General features: G+C 42.1%; 1 long non-coding RNA gene across 3 annotated transcripts in view; it reads right to left on the reverse strand.

The window, feature by feature from the left end:
- The window catches only part of LOC141567827 (uncharacterized), a 176,521-nt gene extending 171,022 nt beyond the window's left edge, over nt 1–5,499 (reverse strand). For all 3 annotated transcript variants that reach the window (XR_012490679.1, XR_012490678.1, XR_012490677.1), the window contains exon 1: nt 5,411–5,499. This is a non-coding gene — a long non-coding RNA (uncharacterized LOC141567827). The remainder of the gene's footprint in view (nt 1–5,410) is intronic.
- Between the last annotated feature and the right edge of the window lie 501 nt (nt 5,500–6,000).

Genomic DNA, 6,000 nt, shown 5'->3' on the forward strand with positions numbered 1-6,000 from the left:
TGAACTTGTTGCAATGATGTTGCTAACCTTTTTTGATATCAGAGGGATTTTTCATTATGAATTTGTACCAACTAGACAAACAGTTAACCAAGTTTACTATTTGGAAGTGCTGAAACGGCTGTGTGAAAAAGTTAAATGACCTGAACTTCCACCAACAATTCATGGCTCTTGTCTCACGACAATGCACTAGCTCACACTGCACTGTCTGTTCAGGGAATTTTCAGCGAGTAAATAACTGTATTGGAACACCCTCCCTACGCACCTGATCTGGCCTCCAGTGACTTCTTTCTTTACCCAAAGATAAAGGAAATATTGAAAGGAAGACATTTTGATGCCATTCAGGACATCAAGGGTAATACGACGACAGCTCTGATGGCCATTCCAGAAAAAGAATTCCAAAATTGCTTTGAAGGGTGGACTAGGTGCTGGCATCAGTGCTTAGCTTCCCAAGGGAAGTACTCAAAGGTGACCATAATGATATTCAGCAACGAGGTATGTAGCACTTTTTCTATGATGAGTTCACAAACTTAATAGTCTGATCTTGTATGGCAGCCCAGTGTGCATAAAAATGTACATCTAAGGTACATGTGTTTATGTATATGTGTTGATATGTGTATACCACCGACTTATTGGATGGAGATAAAATAATGTCCTTTGGCAATTTTCTGTTCTGTAGAAAAATGAGATAATCAATACAGAGCTCTAAAGTTCCCATAAAAGCAAGTGGGTGACCATGTAAGAAGTTTTACTGCCCTGAAGCCACGATGCTGGTGAGAGCATTTGGAAATGCCACATAGACGCAGAGAAAGATGCTCGAGGAGCCTCAGCTGTGATGTCCCTCACCCCAGGGAGCAGACAGGTGAGTGTGGAGGTGGAGATGTCCCAGCGCTGCCACTGAGGGTCTGCAGTGCAGTGAGAGATTCTAATGAGCAACACCTGGCTGAGCCCAGCCGACTCTCAGCACTACCGGAGATACAATGATTGTTTGTGTAAAACCACTATTTGAGGGTAGTTTGCTACACAGTAACAGATAACCTGAAACAGATCTTAAGCTCCTTCAACTTCAACTAACCAGAAAAGGGGATTAAAAAGCAGTATTGGTCTACAAAGCCTCCAGTGTATTTTACTGATACCTGGGTTTTGGTGACTTGGAAAGTCAGTGATTTCATTCTTCTGGCTTCTTCTCCCTGCTTTATATGCAGGCCTTTGACAGCATTTTTGTTACGCAAAAGCTCAGCTCTTTCAAACCTTCTTCATTACAAAACAAGTGAAACTCACCTCTTTCTAATCCTTCAGGATGGACATTCTAATGGTCCTCACCTTCAAAATGGCTAATTTGAGGGAGAAAACTACTAAATGACTGAGGAAATGTTATTCTATAAATGACAGCATCAAAAGGGTTATTTTTCAATACAGCACTAATAAAAAATCTCAGGAGCCTCTTTTGTTGTTTTTTTAAAGCGGTGTGTGCAAACGCTCATGGGCGGCTCCTCTTCATCACCAAGAAGTGTTTTATTTATTAAAGACTCCAAGGGCAGGCAATTATCAATAACGCATTTGCTCCCCAGATCTAATGTACAGGACGCTACATGTGCAGGTATGGAGGCAGCCTCGGGAACATCAAGCACAGCATCTGCCAATGAGGACACCCCCCCACACCCCCAGGACACTGTAATCAAAGTGGGAATGCAACTGGGAGTGGATGGCAGCCAGTAAAAGGGACTGGGAGGGATAGACAGGGTGGACGAAGTGTCGTGCAGGGTGTCATTCGGGGTCTCTGGTCCCGCTCCCCATACAAGAACGCAGGATGTGGTGAGGCCAAAAAGGAACACCCACGGAGCCATAGGTAGGGGAGTCATACCACTATATTCTCTCTGGCGGCACTATACTCTCACTGGAGGCTGGATCCACACTGTCCGCAAACCGCCATCCACGCTTGCCAGCCCAGCCGCCATCTTCTTGCTAGCCCCCATCTTTTCTCTTCTCTCTCCTCCAGCTAGCGTAGCCACAGCAGTTATATTAGCGGCTAATTGGCTAACTGGCTACAGCCGATGGCCAATCAGCCACAGCTGACGGCCATCTACTACCCGAGCCAGCACTCCTCCACGTGAGGCCGAGAGCCTGTAAACTACTTTCTGGGGCTCTGTCCCCACACGAAGTGAAATACCTGAACTTGTAACTCAAAGTAAAATCAACTATAGCCCCCTACGCGGTGGCAGCTCCCTGCACAGGAACTAGTGTTACCACACAATGCCAAATATGAACTAAGTAACCCGGGTCCTCCTTTCTACAAGTACAAAGTCAAAACAGCTTTGCTCTAAGATCACTGCCTGAAAATTTGATTTGCCCTGTAGGTCTCAGAAGCCTTTGCTGCAGGTTTTTTGACATTTACATATTCACCTTTAATTTGGGGCCAGGTCTGCCATTTATTGCAAATGCACTGTAAAATCAACTATAAGAAATGCAGTCATGCAGTACTTTGTTGGGTTCACAATTACTCTGCAGGTCAGCTATCGGGGTCCTCATAACCAACTGGATAGCTTACTTGACACTATTGTTACTATTTAACTGAAGCATTACGGTTGGGTGGTCCCATGTTATGTTAAACTCCTTAACATTATTGGATAAAATGTACACATGCATTCTCAACAAATGCCATTCATTTGACTGGGCCTTAATCTGCATGCTGGACAGCATAACCTCTGCAGGAGGGCTTCTCCATTCAGGCAGCGTAGTAGAATCACCTAGAGTGGTTTTAGAAAATATCTATGCCAAGGCTGCCCCAGGCCAATTATAGTCATTAGTAGGGGAAGGGCCTGGGCATTGGTATTTTTCAAAGCTCGGTCATGATTCTAATGTGAAGCTAGGTGAATTTCTGCTTTATACTATTTTCATGTACAATAAATCCTCATGGTTCCCAGAATTAGCATAGTATTAAATCTACAAGACAGCCCAAATATATTTCCAAAAGACCTTGACAAAAGATGTAAGTCTTTACTCATAGTTGTTGAAAAGTGAGAGAAAATCATATAGCATAAAATACAATAACGTGTGCTTTCAAATACTGTCTCCCCCAAATCCTACATTGTAGTATAGCAAACGTCTCTAATATCTCCTCCTGCTCTTTGAAAAACACCATCTCTCAAAAATTCATCCTACTCCGGATCTTCCATTTCTCCCTAGCTTCCTTTTCCAATCCGTGTCTTCCTCCTATAAATAGATTTCTATCTCTTTAATATTTTATCGGTCATTGATAGCTTTTATTTTCCATGCCCAGAATCTATCATTTCTTAATTCTAGCAAAAAAAGCACGCATCCCTGGGAAATCACCCCCTTCTCCCTGAAAGTGTTTCAGGTGTAGCTGCTCAAACCTGCCTTCAGGAGGGAGCGTGAGACCTGGCCAGTCACCGACAACCCACAGTGGTCTGTTTAGCACGAGCACATGTCTCAGCCAGGCCAATTAGAGGCAATGGAATAAGTCCAAGTTTGCTTCTGCTATTAGACAAGAGCCGTTCCCTTTCTTCTGAGGATACCCACCTTAGAAATATATATGTCTATCATTGCCAAAAGTGAGTATAAGAAATCAGAGAATGAAGCCTAGAAGAAGGAACTAGAATTTAGGGGTAGAAATTTCACGTGGGTGTGACAACTGTCACTCAAGGAGGTTAATCCCAAACCTACTAAGCTTTTGATGGGGTCCAGCTGTGCTTCAGAAAAAACTACCTGGTTTCACAAATAGAAGACAAACAATTTTAAAGTATATTGAGTTAGGTTTCTGTTACTTGAAACTGAGTTATATCTCATACAGAAACGAGTACTTGGAAATACAGTATTATACATAAGAATCAATAAAAGGTGGAATCAGGTGAGCTGTGATATGGTCGATAGCAGTAAGGATACCTCTACCTTACTCAGCCAAGAAATTGGAAATGTTTGTTACAAGGTGGTTGTAACCTATTATACTGGTGATATAGATAAATACCTAATAAGGCTGGGATATTAGGACATTTTGCATAAAACTCTAGAATGTAGGAATGTATTGATTACTCCTTGCAGCCTTCATGAAGCTCTGGCAAGAAACAAATTTCTTTTACAAAGAACCTCAATGCACGCTAGCCCATGTGGAAGCAGAAGGAAGAAAATAACACCTTGCTAAGAAAGACCCTTTCAACATACAAGTAATTGAAGACGTTTTAAATTCTGTTCCTCTTTTTACTTGCAGGGTTAGAGAGACAAAATTCTCTGCCTCAGGATAAAGTTGGAATTGAGGCTAAAAGTGGAGCAGGAGATAAGATAGCAGGAGGAAGCAACAGCTTTGTCCCTCAGGCTTCTTTTAAACAGCTCAACCTGTAAACTCCCAATCTAAACAGGAGACAATCTACCCCAAGCAAAGGAGCCAATTATTGGACTACAGATTGTGAACCAGGGAAAGGTGAGAGGGGACTTTTGAACTATCTTGAGACAGAGGCCAAACTGGAGAGTATTAAGCTAATCACTGGTCAGAAGTACAGAGCTCTCCCTATGGCCCCCTGGCCAGAATCTAAATTCTGGGGCCCTGACTTAACAAGATAATTAGCTTCGTCTTTACCAAAATTGACTGGTAGCACATAGAGCCCAAACCTACTAAGCTTTCAAGGGAATTGTGTTTTTGGAGAATCCCCAGTCTGCAGAACCAAGGTCTGCATATATATTGTTCTTCAGATTTTCTTTTTTCTGTTAGTAAGATGTCTTGAGAAGTTCCTACCAGTGTCTACAGGCTTAACCCTCTACAACTTTTCCACAAATGGTATTTCATTGCATAAAGGCTTTACAATTTATCAAGACCACCGCTGATCACTGACTGCTTTCCAATTTGGAGATAGCATAATGAATGCTACATTACAGATCCTCAACTGTATTTATGAAAATACGTTTGTTTTTTTCTTAAAACTTCAACCTGGTTTGCTGCGAAGGGTTACCGTATCCTAGCTGAAAACTTCTGTGAACTCAAACATATCATTTGTTCAATCAATGAATTGATGGCTATGCGGAGGGTTCCAAAACAAATGTATACATAATTTAAGAAAGGAAAAAACTGTATTAAAATTGTAATACTCAATATATACCGATAATAAAAGATGAACACAAGTCACGTTTAACTTCTGCAATTACAAGAGGCGCTCAAAGTGGTTACCCTCCGTGTGCAGACACTTCTGATGATGGCAAACTACTGCTTGACAACGTTAACCAAAGTGACACCTTTCTTAAAATGTGTATACATTTTTTTGGCACCCTCTGTATTGATTAACCATGAGTTTCGTGCTTCATTCCCAGATCTGAGAGTCTTGGGAATATGCTCCCCAATGCTTCAACCAGCAACCCCAATGATGACAAGCGAAGTTGCCCATGAATGGTAAATTTAAGACCTGACCTTTTGTGATGTTCAAACAGCCCACCAGCATAGTCTCCACACTCCCATTCGCTTTTGCTTCCTGGTTGGTTTTGTCAAGCCTCCGTGGCTTCCTAATATGCCAGCAGCATGTTTGTTTTTCATTTGCTTGTGGCTTATAAAGCCACAGATGTGGGTGGGTGGCAGGAACTCAGCACTTTGCTTCCTCAGCGATAAGTACCGCCATCAACAGCACACATATGGCTCCTATTAAAGTAAATGGAAGGCACGTGTCTAATTTGGAGGGCAAAACTGGCAAAACTGAAACAGCTGTAGCTGTTGACCCTCTGTTTTAAATGGGTGTTACGTGAGGTGAATAGTTCAGTCTCTTTTTCTAACCTGTTTATATGACTTCCTCACTGCATAATGTTCATTTATTTCTACCTTCGTTCACATATCCTAGGACTCACACCCACCCCCAGATTTCGCTTGGTTCGGTATTTCTTTCTTTCTCATTATGAAGGAAGAAACCTAGGAAAGCCGTTTTGACTGGAGTCTGTAAACACCAATGACAAACAATAACTCTCCAGTGCTGGCAGAAACTGAGTGACCAACTATTGATCCATTTCAGA

Source organism: Rhinolophus sinicus, linkage group LG12 (assembly GCF_036562045.2).
Source record: "Rhinolophus sinicus isolate RSC01 linkage group LG12, ASM3656204v1, whole genome shotgun sequence".
NCBI lineage: Eukaryota > Metazoa > Chordata > Mammalia > Chiroptera > Rhinolophidae > Rhinolophus > Rhinolophus sinicus.